This window comes from Diadema antillarum, unplaced genomic scaffold (assembly GCF_040938485.1).
Source record: "Diadema antillarum isolate AM-2024a unplaced genomic scaffold, OU_Dant_1.0 seq00001244_RagTag, whole genome shotgun sequence".
Taxonomy (NCBI): domain Eukaryota; kingdom Metazoa; phylum Echinodermata; class Echinoidea; order Diadematoida; family Diadematidae; genus Diadema; species Diadema antillarum.
This window is the reverse complement of record NW_027272031.1, coordinates 315440-335490: the sequence shown is the minus strand read 5'-3', so window position 1 is coordinate 335490 and position 20051 is coordinate 315440. Positions and strand designations below refer to the sequence as shown.

The 20051-nt window shown below is 37.2% G+C and overlaps 1 pseudogene; it reads left to right on the top strand.

Annotated features, from left to right (window-relative positions):
• LOC139745244 (uncharacterized) overlaps positions 1–20051 on the top strand; it is a 314489-nt pseudogene that overhangs the window by 222178 nt on the left and 72260 nt on the right.

Genomic DNA, 20051 nt, shown 5'->3' with positions numbered 1-20051 from the left:
TCTCTTAAACTGTGATCTCCCTATGAAGTTAATGTGCAGGGTGCCTGTTACCTCAGGATCAAAGGGTTAATTGCCACATAGATTTAAGACCACCAGTTTAGGTCCTTTTGTCCATGGATTCCCATCAAGACGGCCCGTAGTGAAGTGAGGTTTTGCACTACCTTGCTATCAATGCTTTGGTCTAGCTGTTTAAGGCTTGTCTGACTTAGCAACTGCCATCACAAAGAAACTTGAATCCAGGTGTTGAAAGTTAAAAGAGATGAACGCAGTTCAGTTGACACCTTCGTGGTTATGAGGAGCTCGACTGCTTGGTCAAAAAAGTGTTTTAAGCATCAATCAGAGCCCTGTTTCACTAAAATGGGAACTATATGTTTATTAATTTAGCCCAACAGTGAACCCACTATTGGGACAGATTCAACTCAGATCTAGTTTGGAATGATACATAGACATTCGTGATGTATTCTAGAACGTGTCAACGTGAGCACAGGATATGGTTCCCAAATTGTCCCTTTGATCAGTCGAATAAAACTTAGGAGTGATTTTAGAGCTTAGTGAAACAGCCCCCAGGTCTCATATTCAGGAAAACATTTTGAACTTTCAGTGTGTTAGTGTTATGTGCAATGGGATAATTTCTTTGCAAAGAGTAGCTCTGGGGATAGACAATATCTTATCGTTTACTGGGACACACGTAGGTTCTATAGTCATTATGACATAATCATCATTTGCATCGACACTTTGTTCAGCTTGGGATAGGAGAAGCTATGTGAACTGTTTAGATCTAATGACATTCTATCCATCAGGGGAAAGCTGATGGAGAGACAGAATTAAATTAATGACCGACACCTTTAGCGATGGTAAAATGGACCTTGATGGTATTTCAGTGATAAATACTGAATTATAGATCACAGTAATGTGGCAAAAGTGACATCATATCACGATCATCTATTTTGTTCTTTCAGTCTTTAGTGGAAGTCTACAAAAAGTAAAAGTTGTTATAAGCTAACCAATTCTCTCCAGAGTTGCCATTAAAGGACAAGTTCACCTTCATAAACATAAGGATTGAGAGAATGCAACAATATTAGTAGAACACATCAGTGAAAGTTTGAGGAAAATTGGACAATCGATGCAAAAGTTATGAATTTTTAAAATTTTTGTGTTGGAACCGCTGGATGAGGAGACTACTACAGCTTGTGAGTCATATGCGTACAACAGTATAAAGAAAATGTAAAGAAAATTCAACATATTTTCACTTTTTTCGCATAATAAAAGAGCACTTGACTTGCCACTTTCTAAAGGCAGGGGGAATAATATTACCCATAACATTTGTCGGTAACGAGTCTGGGGAATGTGTACTTTTTTCAAAAGATGAAATTTTGTGAAATTCTCTTTATATTTTCCTTATATTGTTGTACGCATGTGACATCTAAGTTATTCACACACTGCAATAGTCTTCTCATCCAGTGGTTACTGCACAAAAACTTCAAAAATTCATAACTTTTGAACGGATTGTCCGATTTTCCTCAAACATTCAATGATGTGTTCTACTAATATTGCTACATTCTCTCAATCCTTATGTTTATGAAGGTGAACTTGTCCTTTAAAGAGACATAAAGTTGCTAGGGCAGGAGTGATGGTCAGAAACATAGTATCCTCTTCTTCTTTGAGTCATATGTACTCTCCTATTTCCTTTTAAAAGATGTGTATGTTGTGAACTTTTCTAGGTGCACTGTTGTCTTTTAATGGCATTCTTTTCTTTTCATGTTTTTCCTTTAATACATTGTGTATAATCAGTCAACTTAAGCATGGATGTCAGCTTATAGTAAGGCTTTTGGAGTGATATTGGAAGAGAAGTTTCTGGTAATACGGCTTTTAGAGTGATATTGGTAAAGAAGTTTCAGGTAATACGGCTTTTAGAGTGATATTGGTAGAGAAGTTTCAGGTAATACGGCTTTTAGAGTGATATTGGTAGAGAAGTTTCTGTTAAGGCTTTTAGAGTGACATTTTGTGGAGAAGTTTGGTGGAAATATCAGGCAAAATGTGAAGGCTGATGCCTCTCTGTGTAATAGCCATAGGAGGTCCCCCCAAGGTTGTGTCCGCATATTTTTTTTTTTTCATTTCTGTCAATTATGGTAATGCTGCAGTTATGACTGAGAGGGAATGTTAATGCATCACAGAAAGACTTAACATTGTATCAACTTCCGGACGATTAAAATGTAGTCAACTTTCGTGTGCTTCTGTGCCCATGATTAGGCTCTGTTTTTTGTTTTTTGTTTGTTTTTATTTTCTGTTTTGCTTCACACCATTTGACCAGTTACCAAGTATGTTACCAGTAATGCTAATTGAGTCGCAACCTTTATGACATTTCCGCAAAAAAAAAAAGAAAAAAAAAAAGAGTGTTGATGGAATGAAGAGGAAAAAGCTATAGTTCCGGTACTTTCCATATTCTTTTTTTCTTAGCAGCTACAAGAATGAATGATCATGAAAAGTACTTTTTTTTAAAATCTTGTAATGTAGAATTAGATTCCTTCTGAAGGCAACTGTTATTTTAGACTCGTTTAGATTCTATTTTATTTTATTTATTTATTTTTTAAATCTTATTTTATTTTCTTCTCTTCTCTTCTGTTCTAAAATATCCTATTCTATTCTAGTCTATTCTATCTTATCTTATTTTATTTCATTTTATTTTATTTTGTGTTATTTTATTTCATTTCATTTTGTTTTATTTTATTTCATTTCATTTCATTTCATTTCATTCTATTCTATTCCAATCTCTTCTATTCTGTTCTATTCTATTCTATTCTGTTCTATTCTATTCTATTCTATTCTATTCCATTCCATTCCATTCCATTCCATTCCATTCCATTCCATTCCATTCCATTCCATTCCATTCCATTCCATTCCATTCCATTCCATTCCATTCCATTCCATTCCATTCCATTCCATTCCATTCCATTCTATTCTATTCTATTCTATTCCATTCTCTTCTATTCTGTTCTATTCTATTCTATTCCTTATTACAGTCAGCTCGATGTGGGGTTGTGCATGTTAGCTTTCCTTTGTTATATCTTTATTGTTTTTATTAACACTTAAAAGGCTGATCCTACCTTTACTCTGTCTGATGATGTTATAAACATATTCCTACTTCTTGTAATAATTCAATCTAATATGAATGTTGTAATTTGGTCAGTGTCAAAGGAAGTGGAATGTGATTTAATAAGCAAGCTATTAGTTTCAGCATGGAGGTATCATTGTTTTAATCAGCTCAGTTTGGTTGGGAAATTAGGCAGGTGTTACATGTACCTTTATAGGTTAATGGTGCAGGTTCTTACTCCAGGGCCCCATTTCATAAAAAGTTGATATGATAGCAACTCTTGTTTGAATGACAATTGTCACAGTAATGACAAGAATCCAGCTTCCTAATTGGCTGTTGCTATTGGAAGTTGTCATTCCACCAAGAGTTGCCATCCTAACGTCTTTTATGAAATGGGGCCCAGAATTTAATGTAGTAATTGTAGTAGTGAGTTTCAGAGTCCCACAAAGAGTTATCTATTACTCTTACTCTTTCACTCAGTGGAAATTATGCTGATGATCAGTGTTAAGGTTGCATGTACTGATTGCAAAAAAAGTTCAATGTGACAGCCATATTGAGAATAAATTCAGTCATGTATATATTGAATGAATCTCTTGTGTGCGAACAGAGGTACCTTTATCACTATGATAGCGGATGTGCATCTGAGACATTTGAAAAAGAGCAACTTTGAAAATTTTGAATTTTCATTTTTTTCCCTTTCTGCCAAGTTGATTCAAGGTAAAAATTTGTAAGAACACATTCCCCAGATGCCTGTAATGAAATATATATGTATATACAAATTTCAGTAAAACAGTTTACTAAAAATTCCACAAATATATAGTTTAAATCCAATCCCAGGAATTAGGCAGATGTTGCAGACATGTGCATTCAATAATGAACACACGCTGACACATGCCTGTGCATGGTATGCATAGTTTACTTGATGTAAACCATACATGTAAATTTCATTTAAACAACCTCAATAGTTAATTTGGCCCATTTCCCCTTCCCCCCATGTTTATAAGTTCATAAGTTTATTCCATGTCAGGCATGCTTTATAGACCTCAGCCAGTGTATGTTTCAGATTGGGGTCAGGGAGATAACTCATGAAGACAGTATTATCCCCTGAATGATTTACCATTGTAGTGTTCTCATTATACAGTATCATATAGCAGCGGAAAATTTCTCTGAAATAGTAAGGGGGCCGGAAGGTAGCCATCTTGACAAGGATAATGACAATTCATGTAAAAGATCATACTCCAAGACTGCTAGCACAGATCTACGCCCACCTATAGCCTTCTCATCTAGGACAGCTTCCTGACTCTTATTGTGTGGCTTGACCGCTTCAATAAACTGGCCTTTTCTTCCTCCATTGAATTGCGTTCTACATTAACAGCAAGATGAAATGCATTCAGAGTGTTTCTGAGCAGCTTATTAAAAAGCAGAGTAAGCTACTTATGCATAAAAGTGCATAGGCCTGTTAAGGCCATCATATATGATGCATCAATGAAGACTGCCCTCTCTGGCAAGAATAGTGGCAGACCTCATCCCCTGAGCTGTTCCCTCAGAAAAGTATTTTCATCTGAAGTTTATTACCTATAAATATTGTCCCCACAGACCTGTTTGCATTTTGAAAAAGAGTAATCAAATGCTCCTTAGCTATAGAAAGGATTCAGTGTGTTTTGTACATGATGCTCTCATGGGCCGACTTGTTTCATGACGATGTATGAGTTACGATATTTTTAAAGAAGATTGTTGTGCTTAACCCATTGAGGATGAATCCTGAGTATACTCGGGCCTGAGTTTGTGGGAAATGTGTGTTGTAGCAAATGAGCCCATTTTCAGTGGGTTAAATGCTACTCAGAGGTCATTTTTAGTAGTTGTATTTTTTCAGATACTGTAAGACGAGAAATGTTCGAATGCATTTTAATTTCGCGAATTTCGCGAGCCCCAAGATTCGCGAAATGAAAATGCACGCGAAATTTCTTATCTACACTATATGCATTGAACGCAAGAGGCAATTCGCGAAAATTTCTTGCCACGAAAAAGGCCGTCGGCTCCAATTCGCGAAAATTTCGTGCCGCGAATATATCATGTTTTACAGTACTGTATAAACCTAAAATGAATTAAGTCCTCATGGAGCATGTTCAGCCCCAAATGGTGAATTCACCCTCATCAATAACTACATTGTACATGCTACTTCTTTTTTAGGCGTTGACTTCAAGTAAGTTGTTTTCTTAAATCATTCTACAAATAAAAGAACTGAAAAAAAGCTGTCAAAAGGTATTACATTGTGTAAATGTAAATGACAAATTATGTGTTTCCATACGCACATATACAGCCTTGAAGGTTAACATAAAAACTGAGTGGGTATGAGGTTGCTTGTACTCTTGTATAATGTACTTCAAATTGCTTAGGATTTCAATTGTTCAAGCATACCAACTAATTCATATTTCTGTCTCTGTGTCAAAGAAAGCAATCTGTTTTATCATACTAAAAGCTACTACCTTCACAAATGCAGATGTTCAGAGATTTCAGCCCCAATTCTTTTTTCTTTCTGCCAAGATATAGATTTTTATTTGTTTATTTTTATTTTTCTACTTTTAGCTTCTTGCATCAAATTCAGTTGACTGGTGTTTCATCATATGGCTTTCTAGTCTAAGGGATTATTATATTGTTTTTGTGTTCGTGAGGATACTGACATGACATAGAACACTGACCATTATCATAGTCTGTGTCAACAATGGCAATGACCCCCACAACATTAATTTTTCTTGACACATCCTTGTGAGTTAGCCCCCATTTTACCATCCTTCTGCTTTAATAATGGACGGACACATTTCCTCTGAAGTGGTGCATTACAGAATTATGGGGAATTCATGGTGTGATCTCAAACACTGAATAAAATGCACTTTCTTTATTAAACCAAAAAGAAGAAGAAGAAGAAGAAGGAAACAAAAGAGCTTTTCTCTTTCCCCAAAGGACGTGCACAAGTGAATGTACTTATAGTTAAGATCTTTCATACAAAAGGAAAGGTTGTTGACCCCAGTCCCAGTATCATATGGGCTTTGTGATTGACTTGTATGCCTGACTGGCAGGACCTGACTTCAGGCCCTTGGTGTGGGTGCTGGAAATGTGCCATGGGCCCCATACGTGTCATGGGAACCATATGTGCCATGGGCCCTTTCTGTGTTAAAGGGTGTGTACAGTTCTGGTCAAGGTGAGGATTTAGCATTTAATGTTTTGCGAGATATTCAGAAACCACTCTATGAGATGTCAAAGAGCATGCAATTCTAAGGGGTATCAAAAGTTTATTTGATGAAAATCGGTTTTGAAATGGCTGAGATATCCAAAAACAATGTGAAACAAAGAGATCCTAATAAAAGGCGTGGCCTGTCGCCATTTATTATTATCACTTTTTTGGATATCTCAGCCATTTGAAAACCAATTTTCATCAAATAAATGTTGAATCCTCCTTGAAATTACATGCTCTTTCATATTTCATAAGAGGTTTCTCATTATCTCACTTAGGAATGTTCAAAATATGAACCCCCACCTCAACCAGTACTGTACAGTCCCTTTAAACTTTAACAATTGATTGGCAATCCTCTATTCATGATTAGCCAATGAAGACTGATGATAGAATAGGAATTGGAATAGTGAATTTTAATGAGCAAATCGACGAAGAGGTGTCGTATTCAGTGCAGTTATCATGTACATCTGCCACCTTATCTCGTCTTTTTACATCTCTCTGTCTCTCAGGATAAAGGTCAACGACCAGATCATTGAGGTGGATGGAAAGAGTCTCGTCGGAGTGAGCCAATCGTATGCAGCCATGGTACTCAAGAACACCAAAGGAAAAGTCAGGTGAGTTTGCAGATAAAGTCACATGACTAGTTCCCCCCCCCCTTGTTCCACCGCTCATCGTCCATTAGGAGCAGAACTCCGTCTCCAGGGAGCGTTGGTATCGCTGATGCAATTCCTGATTTGCCCTGACTCCTCCATCTGTTTTTGATGAATATTGGGAGATTATTAGCGACATGTTTTTGCACCACTCAGCAAAATCATAAGGAATCGTAAAAAAGAAAGGGTTGTCGCAGTGGTTACAGGTAACAATGACCGTGAGGCCATTACCTTGGGAGAAGGGGTTGCTGACACCCTGCTGTCTGGTATAGTGCTCCGGTTTCTCTTTCTGGCTGATTGATTTTCACTCACATTGGGATGGGGAGACTCACACCTTTGCTCACATTCAAGTTTTTTTGCATGAAAGGATAAAAGCAGCATTCATCAGCAAGAATGGAGTATGGCAACTGTCTGCCTGCTTTTGTGACAGAACTGTTTAACAGCCATACAATCAAGTCCCCAGTGATGACATAGCAATGTTTGATGGCGGAAGGAATACTGTATACGCAATATATTTTGCAGTGTTTTCAATTATGCAATTCTCATGAGTCAACTGATGTTTATGAAATGAATAACTTGCAAAAACTATGACCTTCCTTAACTTATGTGTATGTGCTGTATGTTTTCTCCAAGATGGAAAATCACTCATTTTTCTCCTGCAAAAGGTGTGAAATAGTGTAGTTTTGTTTCAAAAAGGGGTAATACTCATTCCCATTCCATTAATGTTGCTCTCAATCTTGAATTCAGCCACTCAAAGAATTTTTCTACAATTCCGCATTTGTGACATATTGAACTCACAAAATATATGTGTTTGCAGTGACAGCTTGGAGTTTTGTATCATGTTTTTGTTTTGATTTCTTTTCTTTTGTTTTCATGGTACGGTGTACTGTTAAACAGTACTTTGAGAGTAGAAGCTGTGTTCTCATAATTGTGATAAGGGTAATGTGTAGCCAAGTACCTGTTCATCATACTATAAAGTTATCTAGAGCACCTTGTGAGTCACTGTCAAAACTGGTATACGGCATCTTCATGACTCCTGTTGCTAGGCAACTGCAATCTTCAAAGTTTAGTCATTAACCAACACATCTAATGACAAATATCTGGTACGTCTGTTGGCAAATCTGCTAGGTTCTTGAGGAAGATGTACAAAAGAACGATAGTAATTTTCTCGGCAGACGGCAGTTTGTTTTGGATGTGTGATTGATGATGGGTACACTCAAGTGTATTTAATCTTTGAAAGGTGAGAATCAGCAGCAGATGACAAGTACAGCCCTCCTGGATCCCTGATTGACCAACATCTGTCATTGCTAACAATGCTTGACTCAGTTGCCACATTTTGGCCATCCTTTTCATACCATTCAGAGATAACAATGTGGAAAGTGTATAAACTGATAATATGCCAGACTAGACAATTTGGTTGTATGTGCACATGTAGGTAGATGCGCCTTTTCCTTTTTGTCTCGCCCACCGGAGGTGAAGGCGAGACTAAGGGATCCAAATGGTGTCCGTCCGTCGTCCGTCCGTCGTCCGTCGTCCGTCCGTCGTCCGTCGTCTGTCACAAATGTTAAAGTTTACCTGCAAGACTCTCTTATGATGCATAACTTGGCAACTGTCACAGCAATGGCAGCCACACTTGGGTGATAGAAGCACTAGGGGTATCTTCATGTTATGGTGTTGTCAGAGGTCATGTGATGATGTCAAAGGTCATTTGAGGTCATATATTAAAGAGTATGTGCAAGACTCTCTTTTCTATGTTAAAGTTTACCTGCAAGACTCTTTTCACAAATAACTTCACATAAGTTGCTTGGATTGCAACCTAACTTGGGTCATAGATGCACTGGGGGTACCTTCATGTTATGGTGCCGTTGGAGGTCACAGGATAAGGTCAAAGGTCATTTGAGGTCATACGTTAAAGTTTACTTGCAAGACTCTCTTATCACATGTAACTCGACACATGTTGCTACAATGGCAATCAAACTTGGGTGATGGATGCACTTGGGGTACCTTCATGTTATAGTGCCGTAAGAGGTCACATGATAAGGTGAAAGGTCATTTGGGGTCATACGTTAAAGTTTACTTGCAAGACTCTTATCACACGTAACTCAGCACATGTTGCTACAATGGCAATCAAACTTGGGTGATGGTAGATGTCTCTTGGGAAATTGGAGGTAACCACAAGGTCAAAGGTTACAGACAGGGGTCAACGAACTTTTAGGGCCCAATGTTAAGTTTTTAGGGCACATTTCGTTTATGGCTCATAACTTTTGATCCCTTTGTCCGTTTGTGACCAAACTTGGATGGAAGATGTCCCTTGGGGAGGTGAAGGTCGTCACAAGGTCAAAGGTCACAGACAAGGGTCAACAAACTTTTAGGGCCCAATGTTATGTTTTTAAGGGCGCGTTTTGATTGTGGCTCATAACTTTGATCCCTATGTCCGTTTGTGACCAAACTTGGACGGTAGCTGTCCCTTTGGGAGTTAAAGGTCATCACAAGGTCAAAGGTCACAGAAAGGGGTCAACAAATTTTTTAGGGCCCAATGTTAAAGCCCAAACAAAGTTCTGGTACGCCTGCAAAAGTTGTCAAATTTTGCTCCAAATGTAAAGGTATGCCTAGGAAATGTGCGGAATAACGCTGTAATAACAAGATATTCGATGGGTAACGACGAAAATGGGAAATATTAACCAAAAACGTTCAGTCTCAGAACTTACCCGAACGGGGTCAGGCTAAACTCGGACTCGGGTATAACTCGGCTTCGCTTTGACGGCGGGATGAGTTGTAATGGTTGTCCCTCTGATCATTGTACAGGTGTTGTCCTATGGGAGCGGCCTGTATAAACTAGCGCTTCGTGTTCTGGCTACTGCATTAATGGTCCGAGCTGTTACAACGCGCGCATCAAAAACATCTTTTGCGTGCATGCAAAAGTAGTGTGCGCCTATCAAGCACCTCTAAAACAATCAAAGGCGCTTGATAAACAACAACAAAAACTCCAAAGACTGTGCGTCTCAGCAACTGAGGACCGCGCGCTGCCATTTTTGTTTTGTTTTGTACAGGATTACGTTAGCACGCACTTTCCTGTCCATTCAGTTAGGCCCCATTTGGTATTATGCAGTGGCCAGTAGAATGTGGCGATCACTTACTGCGTGTGAATTGTCTGAAGTAGGGTCGAATTTTTCCCGAGACCGAGTTAGTCTGGAGCCTTCTGGAATAAAAGTCGGTTTTCCTACTATTATTATTTTTCTCAAAATACTCCAAACCGACTCATCATTCCGGCAAACCGCGTCAGCGAGGTAAGTTTCTTAGTGGACTCTTTCGATATATTGCAAGCAAAAATGAAATGGCGCTAGAGGGGTTCTCAAGCACTTACCGAAACTTAGTTTTCACTTTAAGTTTTTATGGCGCGTTTCGATTATGGCTCATTACTTTTGATCCCTTTGTCCGTTTGTGACCAAACTTGGATGGTAAATGTCCCTTAGGGTGTTGAAGGTCACCACAAGGTCAAAGGTCATAAGCAGGTCAATTAACTTCTGGGAGTTATAAAAAATATTAATTCCTTGTACGCGAATGGGCGAGACACAATTTGGCGATTGCCTTGTCTATGTTTTTCCCCGGTAAATCTCTTGAATATTAGGTTTATATGCAGCATTGAGCCTGAAATCCAAGTGGTCTTCTTCTGGAAAGCAGTGATCTCAAAAGATTTAAAGCTACATGTACACTGATGCTTTTGTGAGGATAAGATCATTTAAAAGGTGTGATAGTAATTCTGAGAAATGCTGTAAGCTACTAGTGATTTTTTTTTTTTTAATCCACTTACGTTTATTGTATGTGGACATACATGTATATGACTGCATGCAAACCAGTCACTTGTCTTGAATCATGTTTCATGGAGAAGCATTTCAGGAAATTCGTCCAGAGTTCTGTGATTGATATGTTTGCAATGTTAGCTTGTATTTTTCACATTGATATATTTTTGGTATGATGTCATACAGTTTTTAAGTTCTCATCAATATCCTGTGGGTAGGCAGTGCTGTATCGCATGGAGAAAACATCCACCACAAGCCGAATAATTTAGTTACCAGGAATGATGAGGCAGTAACCAGCAGTGAGACGCATTAAACCTGATGCAACTTGCCTTTAGCTTCCATAGAATGGATGACACAGGGCTGGTTGCCATGGCAATGCTGATGCAGATTGGCTTGATGGGGAAACATGAGAAAAAAAATGGGGGGGGGCAACAGTTAGTTTCTTCTCCCATTGCCTCCAGATATTTGTCCCTTTTCCGATTTTAACAAATCTCTGGTAAATGTTAAGTGTTGTGTTTGTGACACTTTGATGGAGTGATGCTATTAAACCTGTACTAATATACCCATTAGGTAAAAACTTGGCGCCCTCTTTATTTCAAATACAGACAGTCCTGTCAAGTCCTGCTGATTCTGCAGTAAGAAAGGCTCCTCAGAAAGTTAATCGTTTGTGTCCTAAAAGAAGAATAAAAAATCCTGTGTGATTTGGGGATTATTTTCCCCTATCAAGATGCATGTAGCACACCTGTAATTATCTCTATGAAAGCTCTTTTGAATTCTCTCTGATTTACATTTGTAAATGTTGGCAGCCTTGTTAGAATACAAGTAGAATATTTTTTCTCTATTTTGTGGCCATTCTTCATTCTCTTTCTTATTATTCATTGATCTTTTTTACTTCAATCTGATATGACGCTTGACTCCAATATAGATCCAGTATCACTTAATCCTCACTGTTCATTATTGCATGATCAACACATTCAGTGGTTTGTTCTCTTTTCTGATTCACGTTAAAATCCGGAAACTCACAGACATTGAAAAGGGATTATGTAATCCTAGTATTCTGTTAATCCCCTTCGCATCACAATGACCTTTGCTATGGGCTGACATGTTAGGAGGCGTTCAGATTAGGCCAAAACTTGAGGTTTGGACTATAAAAAATCCATGATTTTTTTTTTTTAAACCACTTGAATGACATTTTTTTTTCCTTCAAATTTCTGTTTCGGTTATCAGACTAATGTCTATTCTCATTTAGCGTGTGAGTATCACAAAGATTTTAGGTGTAGGAGTAGGATTTAGTCTAATGTACAAAAGCTTTAAAATTGAAAGTTGGGTTCACGGAATCATTCATGTTTTTCAGGGCTGAATAAGAAAGTAGTTTTAAGACTGGATTTATTGGAAATTACCAGTATGGGAAAAGAACGTGTCAGGCACAAATGTATGAAGCAGGATTCAGAATGGGCAAGATGAGATTGAAATTAGTGATAAACCTGCAAATTGATGAAATATGCAGTTTGAAGAATTCAGTGAATAGTAATATAGACTAGGAGGAATTATCTCTGATGGCCCTTTGAGTGTGAGAACAGGTTTATATCAAGGAGGTATTAGGCGAGCAGCTTGCCTAATACCTCCTTGGTTATTCTTAGATGCACTAACTGTATGGGTAATTGCCGTAACTTTGAAGCAATGTGGTTGTGTGTAATCTTGTAAGTGGAATGAATACAGGGCCCTTGTGCATAAAAACCAGATCAAATATAAAAATCAAACGTAAGTCCCTGAATACTCAATTCTGATTGGCAGATGACCTATGTTTGATTTTTCTGGCTTATGTTTGATTGCATCTTTTTATGCAACAGAGCCCTGGTAAAACTGACCAAACTGGAATGAAAAAAAGAAATATACAGAAGTGGACAATTTGTAAGCTATAATCTATTTTTTCCTACCTGCGTTTTGTCCTGCCATTTTCCACAAATTCATTGAGTGCTTCTTGGAAATGTTTATGAGAAGATGATAGGAGAAAAGAAGGAGGATATGTGAGGAGTAATATCAACATCCTAACCCTAAGTGGGCCCTCTGATTCCTAATGCCATTGTCATTGTATGCCAAATGGCTGCTAACAGTAGTCAGAGAGTTAATTTGTTTTCCTACTCCCTGATAGGTCAAGTCGCTCAGAACCATTCTCCCCGTGATCTAATTATCGCCCCCGAATCAGTTACCCTCTCACTATGTGGAGGATATTGCTGTGATAGTTTGAGGAAATCATTGATTACCAGGTTCTCTGCAAATATGAGTGCTACACTCCATTTAAGAATATGATGCTTCTGTATGATGCCAATAAGGATAGTAACATTATTCAAGAGCATTATCTTCTACGATAGCAATACAAATTAACCTTGGCTGGTAAAGTGCTTATACCTCCTTTCTTTTCTTTAAATAAAACATTGTACTAAAATTAAGAGATGGAATATTAAGGCTCAAGGATGAGTGTATAATTACATCAAATTAAACTCCTTTTCCTAAAATGGGATATGAACTTTGAAAGCACTCTTTATTAGCCCACACACTTGTTGAACCCAGTTCATATTTTGAAACAGGACAAAATCACTGACTTCTATGGAACACTGACCTTTGACAATTCTTGTTTGTTAGTTGTGTTTCTTGTGTGGGTTAAACTTTACTCATTTTGTTATCATAATTTGAAAGAAATTTGATTATCACTCCCTCTTTGCCAACAATATTATGGATATCTTGACTTCTCACTGTTAGGAAAAACCATTAGTACAGTTGTGTTATCTCTAGTCTATAGAGACTTTGCCCCCCCCCTCCCCCACAACTTCCTGTACATATTGTATGCCATGTTCATTTATAGTTGTTTCTAAGAAGTAAGATATTGTATTTAGGAAGAGTACAGTACATCACATGACATGCCATGCACGAATGGAATTTCATGTCTGCACAGTTGTCATGGGAACAGTTTGCTGATGAGAGATTGAGTTCCTTGTAATGTGTTCATCACAATCCCTCGTAATGATGCTGTTGACGAATCATGGAGGTTGAATTGCCTGGTAAAAGTTCATTTGAACAGCCAATTGACCTCTTGTACATAGGGCATTTGAACAGTGGTCACATAAGAATGCCTCTATTTCAAAATGGCTGGTCGCATATGTTATTTCCTCCTCTCACATCCCATCATCTTCCCTTTACCTTTTACATTGCCTAAAGCATCTTGTGTGTGTGCAATATAAATGGCATTTTGTTGTGCCGGTTGTGATAGTATTAATGACACTTTTGCCTATTTTTACGGGCATATCATCCGTAATGGCATTTTTGGTCTACTTTATGGGCACATCACATCATGAGGTGGAAAAGGACATTAATGAAGGACAACTGATGCAGAGATGTACTACCTTTTAGCTCCGAGGCTATATACTAGTATGCCACTGTGAATTTCAAAGGTTCTTTAACCATCTGCCATTTTCTCCACCTTGGCTTGCCTGAGGATGACTAATGAAATTTGAAGAATTCTGCAAGAACTTTTTTTCTGATCTGTGAGGGTTACAAATAATAATATATTTCCAAACTTTCCTATCCTACCGTAGATAAGAAAAAAAAAGCCATCTTTTTCATGAAACTGGTTTTTGAATTAAAAAAAAAAAAAATTAGTTGTTGACGAGTGACTGCAGTGAATATTTCATGGTATAACTCTTTCATCAAAATGAACATTTTCCTTTAATTTAGTTTTCTGCGAGGAATCCTGGCTTTTGCCCCAAGGCATTTTTTTTTTCTTTACTCATCATTCTAGCGCTTATCTAACATCTATGAAGAGTCACCGTGAATTAAATGTAACACAATATGTATAATGTATGTGCATACAAATTAAAATTACATCTAATTTTTAAATCATTGCCAAAGTCTTGTTAAGCTGGCAAATCTTGGCAAGGGAGGATATGCTGAGATTGTAAAAAGTAGGATTATTGTCTTTACTTTCCCAAAGAAAAGGTAACATCCATCTCATGTATTTGTGTTTGCTTATCTGTGTTGATTTACTTTTCCCTTTGGGCAGAATATCTTCCTAAGAATGTGTGATTTGCCCATGCAGGGTGGAGAAATGATGAATATTAATGTCATTATCATTCATAACCCGGAATTCTAAGAAAAGGAAGATAGTTGAATCATTTTGCAGATATTCAGTCATCTAGTCACCCAGACATTACTATTTGGTCACCAAAATGTGACCTTAGTTACCAGTCTTCATCTCATCTCCCTTTATCTCTAAAACGAAATATTTCCAATCCACTCTTGCAACAAAATAATGAGAACTTTTAGAATATGGCACACAGCATACTATCGTACATGTATTTCCCCCAATGTAATTTTCTTTCAATAAAATTTTGAAATGTAGTTAGAACTTACTCTCATACAGTATATGTATAAAAATTTGTATTTGATTTTGTTACTGTTTCTATTTTCAGAGCTTAAGGTTCTCATTACTCAGTTATGATTTCAGCACAGAGCTTCTGATACATAACCAAGATATTTTGATATGTTTAAATCATGTGAGTAATGATATTTCTGAAAGCTTATCTTTCCAATCATACTCTCTACTCCAAACTCTAGAGGGTAATTTCAGTCTATAAGAAACATATGCCAAAACAAATCTCTATCAAGTTTTTATGAAAGTGAAGTTGTGAGACTCAACTAGATTAAAACATCTAGTTCACGGTCTCCAAGTTCACATTCTCCGAGAGTTGGAAATCACTTCCGAAAGCTTATTTGTGGTCGTTTCTGATATCAGCTTTATATGAAAGGTCATCGTAGATGTTGAACCCAACTTGTTCATTAACTGTGAGGTTGCCCAAAGATGCTCAAATATTTGCGGTGGGATTTTCAAAGGAGAGCCATCCTGTTTTTACCCAAATAAATGTTTTTATTATTCATACAGTTAGATAATCAATTGAGCAAATGACACATGACTAGTGTGTTCAATGTGGTATTGACTTTTCAATGCATGTTCGTGTTCTTACATTGTTCAATTCTTTATAAGTTTATGGGAAAGACTTCCAAGTTTTGACTTGCATTTCAAGCACATGAAGTATCAGAAGCAATTTCCAAACTGACATGAATACAGTACACAATTCACGTGTTCTGTGTGTCATATTTGATGCTGAACTTTGCTTTGAACAGTAAGCTTGTGGTTGCTCGGAGAAATATTAGTATCTGCCAAATCAAAAGTCAGACATTGAGATGATATTGATAGAGCATGTGCAAGATTTGTGTGTTTCACTGAAACCTTCCCAAAATTTTATTTGACCATTCAAACTTTTCTCCCATTTGTAAAATACATTATTTTGATTCTGTCTTTATCTTATAAAATCAACTCTAGCTTGCTATTGTGTCAAATATTGCCAATTTGTGAACTTCTTTTTTTATTAGCAAATCTTTGCATCTGATGTTCAATGCATATAAAGAATATCTCTCTGCATATGCACCTTACCAAAAAAGCCAAATTTGAGAATTAACTGCAATTTGATTATTTGTTCCTGTCAGCAAATGCTGTGACATTGGAAATGTATTGCCTTAGAAAGAAATTAAGGATTCAGGTTTCCTATGTCTTAAAATAACAATTAAAAAAAAAATGGTTAGTCAATTTGTTATTTTGATCAGTTCATTATTGAGAGCAAAGTGATTGTACACAAAAGAAAGACTGATAGATTTTATCAAAACTTTCCCTTCAATTTTTCCATGTACCTCAGCATCATAAATAATTCTGTCTTTATCAGTTACTCCAAGAGATGACAAATAACTTCCTCTGGATTATATGTTGATCCTATCTGTACGTAACAATTTGACAATATGATGGCATCAGTGATTATGACTTTATCCCAGTGATTCCCATCCATGACTCTTGATCCATTTAACCTAATCTTTCCCCTCAATCGGAAGGTCATTCTTGCCTTGTTCCCCGTGAGTCTTTACCATGAGCGATAAAGGGTCGTATCTTACCAAAATAAGAAGATTATCTGAAGGGGGTATTATGAGAGGTCCCAAATTAAAGCTCCTACTCTAATTCGGTGACAGCATAAAGGATATGATTATAAACATATGCAACCATCAAGCAAGGTTTGACTTTAATAGAAAGGCGTGATTCCACAACACTTGTCATCTGTTCATCAACTGTCACACTCTCAATTGAACCAGAGCTTGGGGGGGGGGGGGGGGGGGGGAGACAGCATCCAGTTGGTCAAAGCTGCTACCTTGTGATAAAAGGCCATCACATGTTAGGATGCCCTTGATTACATAATTACTACCCTAATTGGCACCCTCTACAGGGACACAGTGATACCATTAGAGTGTACATCCCCCCTTTTAAAAATCATCCTCCATCCCCCCTATCTACTCCGCTGTCACGCCAATCATGATTTACATTTACACCATGACTCAATTATGTAATTGAGGACACTTTGGTAGAATTAGGCGGCTATGTTGTTTTGAAATACTTGTGTGGTATAAACCAGGTACATCTGTATCTTTGTTTTTCTTTAGTGTTAAACAAAGATACTTCATTTTTTTTTATCTTCAATTTTGGCAGTATAGGAGATAGTCTACAGATATGTCAAGATCATATTGATGATAATGATATGAAATAATGATAGTAATAATACTATTATTCTAATGTTGATAGCAATAGTATTAGAATGATGATATTAAGATAATGATTAAGTGATGGCTCAGAAGAATTGATAGCAGAATTGAGACTTGTAAGCTGTCACTTGAAAATAGTAGTGGAGTTTAGAGTCATTGAATGCAAATGAGGCCTGTTCATTAAAGGGTGTGTACAGTTCTGGTCGAGGTGAAGATTTAGCTTTTAATGTTTTATGAGATATTCAGAAACCACTCTATGAGATGTCAAAGAGCATGCAGTTCTAAGGGGTATCAAAAGTTTATTCGATGAAAATCGGTTTTGAAATGGCTGAGATATCCAAACACAAGGTGAAACAAAGAGATACTAATAAAGTTGGGGCATGTCGCCTTTTATTATTAGCACTTTTTTGGATATCTCAGCCATTTGAAAACCAATTTTCATCAAATAAATGTTGAATCCTTCTTAAAATTACATGCTCTTTCATATTTCATAAGAGGCTTTTCATTATCTCACTTAGGAATGTTCAAAACATGAATCCCTACCTCAACCAGTACTGTACAGTCCCTTTAAAGTGAAGACATGATTTGCTATGAATTGTACAGTGTGTATTCATTCATTCATTCATTCATTCATTCATTCATTCATTCATTCATTCATTCATTCATACATACATTCATTTATTCATTCATTCATTCATTCATCAGTCATTATATAATCAGCAAATGACAAAAAAACCAACATACAACCTGGATGTTTCTTGCTTGTGATTCAAAGGTTTAAGATGAAATTCCATCAGACTTTTTAGAGCTTTTTTGTAATATTTGGCAATCAAACATAAAAATTTGATAAACTGTTTCATTGCTGCCCTCCATAGTCTATGAATATAACTGTCCTTCTTTTCTCAACATAGATGAAGAGAAACTATATCTTAAGGAAGTGTAGCCTTTAATGTTTGAGATCTTCTCTTTTGTGTGTGTGTGACAAATGCATGTTTAGCTTATTGTGGAAAAGAGAATCATATTTCATGTAAAACCCAACTTTCTCTCAGTGGCCACAATGCCAATTGTAGCTTTACCAACATATTGATTGTTTGAATTGGTGATGGTGTGGTAGGATGGTATGTTTGGCATTCCAAAGGTCTGAGCAGAAATTTGAAATACACTTCTACTTCCTTGTGTAGAAGATATGATAATTAAAATGTAATGTAGCCAACATGGTATGGTAATGAAACACTCTGTACTGTGGCTGAAAGTTTATTAGTAGACAAAGGTTTGTTGATATCACGATTGCATTCAAAGAGGCTACTTACCTTGTTTGAGAGTTTTCATGTCTAGATGGTTAGACTTCTGCCACCAGCCTGCTTGTCGATGCTACTCATTTCCTGAGAAACATTGTTGGTTTGGCTTAAAGGACAAGTTCACCTTCATAAACATAAGGATTGAGAAAATGCAACAATATTCGTAGAACACATCAGTGAAAGTTTGAGGAAAATTGCACAATCGATGCAAAAGTAATGAATTTTTTAAATTTTTGTGTTGGAACCGCTGGATGAGGAGACTACTACAGCTTGTGAGTCATATGCGTACAACAGTATAAAGAAAATGTAAAAGAAAATTCAACATATTTTCACTTTTTTGGCATGATAAAAGTGCACTTGACTTGCCTCTTTCTAAAGGCAGGGGGAATAATATTACCCATAACATTTGTCGGTAACGAGTCAGGGGAATGTGTCCTTTTTTCAAAAGATGGAATTTTGTGAAATTCTCTTTATATTTTCCTTATACTGTTGTACGCATGTGACATCTAAGTTATTCATACACTGCAGTAGTCTTCTCATCCAGCGGATACTGCACAAAAACTTCAAAAATTCATAACTTTTGAACGGATTGTCCAATTTTCCTCAAACTTTCAATGATGTGTTCTACTAATATTGCTACATTCTCTCAATCCTTATGTTTATGAAGGTGAACTTGTCCTTTAAGTAGTTGGGGGCCTTGCACAGGCAATTATATGTTTTTCAGCTGACAAATTGACTTGTGTTTTGTGTTCGATATCATCAGTGCACCAGCTTAGTAAAGTGCAGTGCAGTTTTATTCCTTAAAGATTCTTTAAATTGGTTCCTTAAATTGATTGTTCGTCCTGTTTGATATTTCTCAAAGAGGTCTCTATCTGCCCACCGGGATGAACTTTATGACTGGTCTCCTGAACTTTACTAATTTGCAGAGCGGTTAGTCAGAGGACCACGCACTTGAGGGTGGCTAAGGCGCAATCCTCAAATTAACTCCTTGTACTTCCTCTTCTGATTTTACACGGTCTTTTCCCTTTTAACAGTTGTTGGCATCATGGGGGTGTGTGGAAGATAGGAGGGGGGGGGGGAGGGGAGGGGAGAGGGAAAAAGAAGAAGAAGAAGAGAGAAAATGAGTAAATATTTCAACCATTTCCCCCCTCCGTATCAACACGGGACAGTGATTCACAAAGGATGTGGCGTTACCCCTCCATGGGAATCCTCTCACCTCCTCTGAAATCTGGAAGTCTTTGATGAAAGAACTACCCACTCTGCCGGAATTTCTATTCTCGGCAAGTTGTGGGACTGCCGCGGAGCTGCTGATCCAAGGGGCTTACCCGCGATGATGGTCATTAA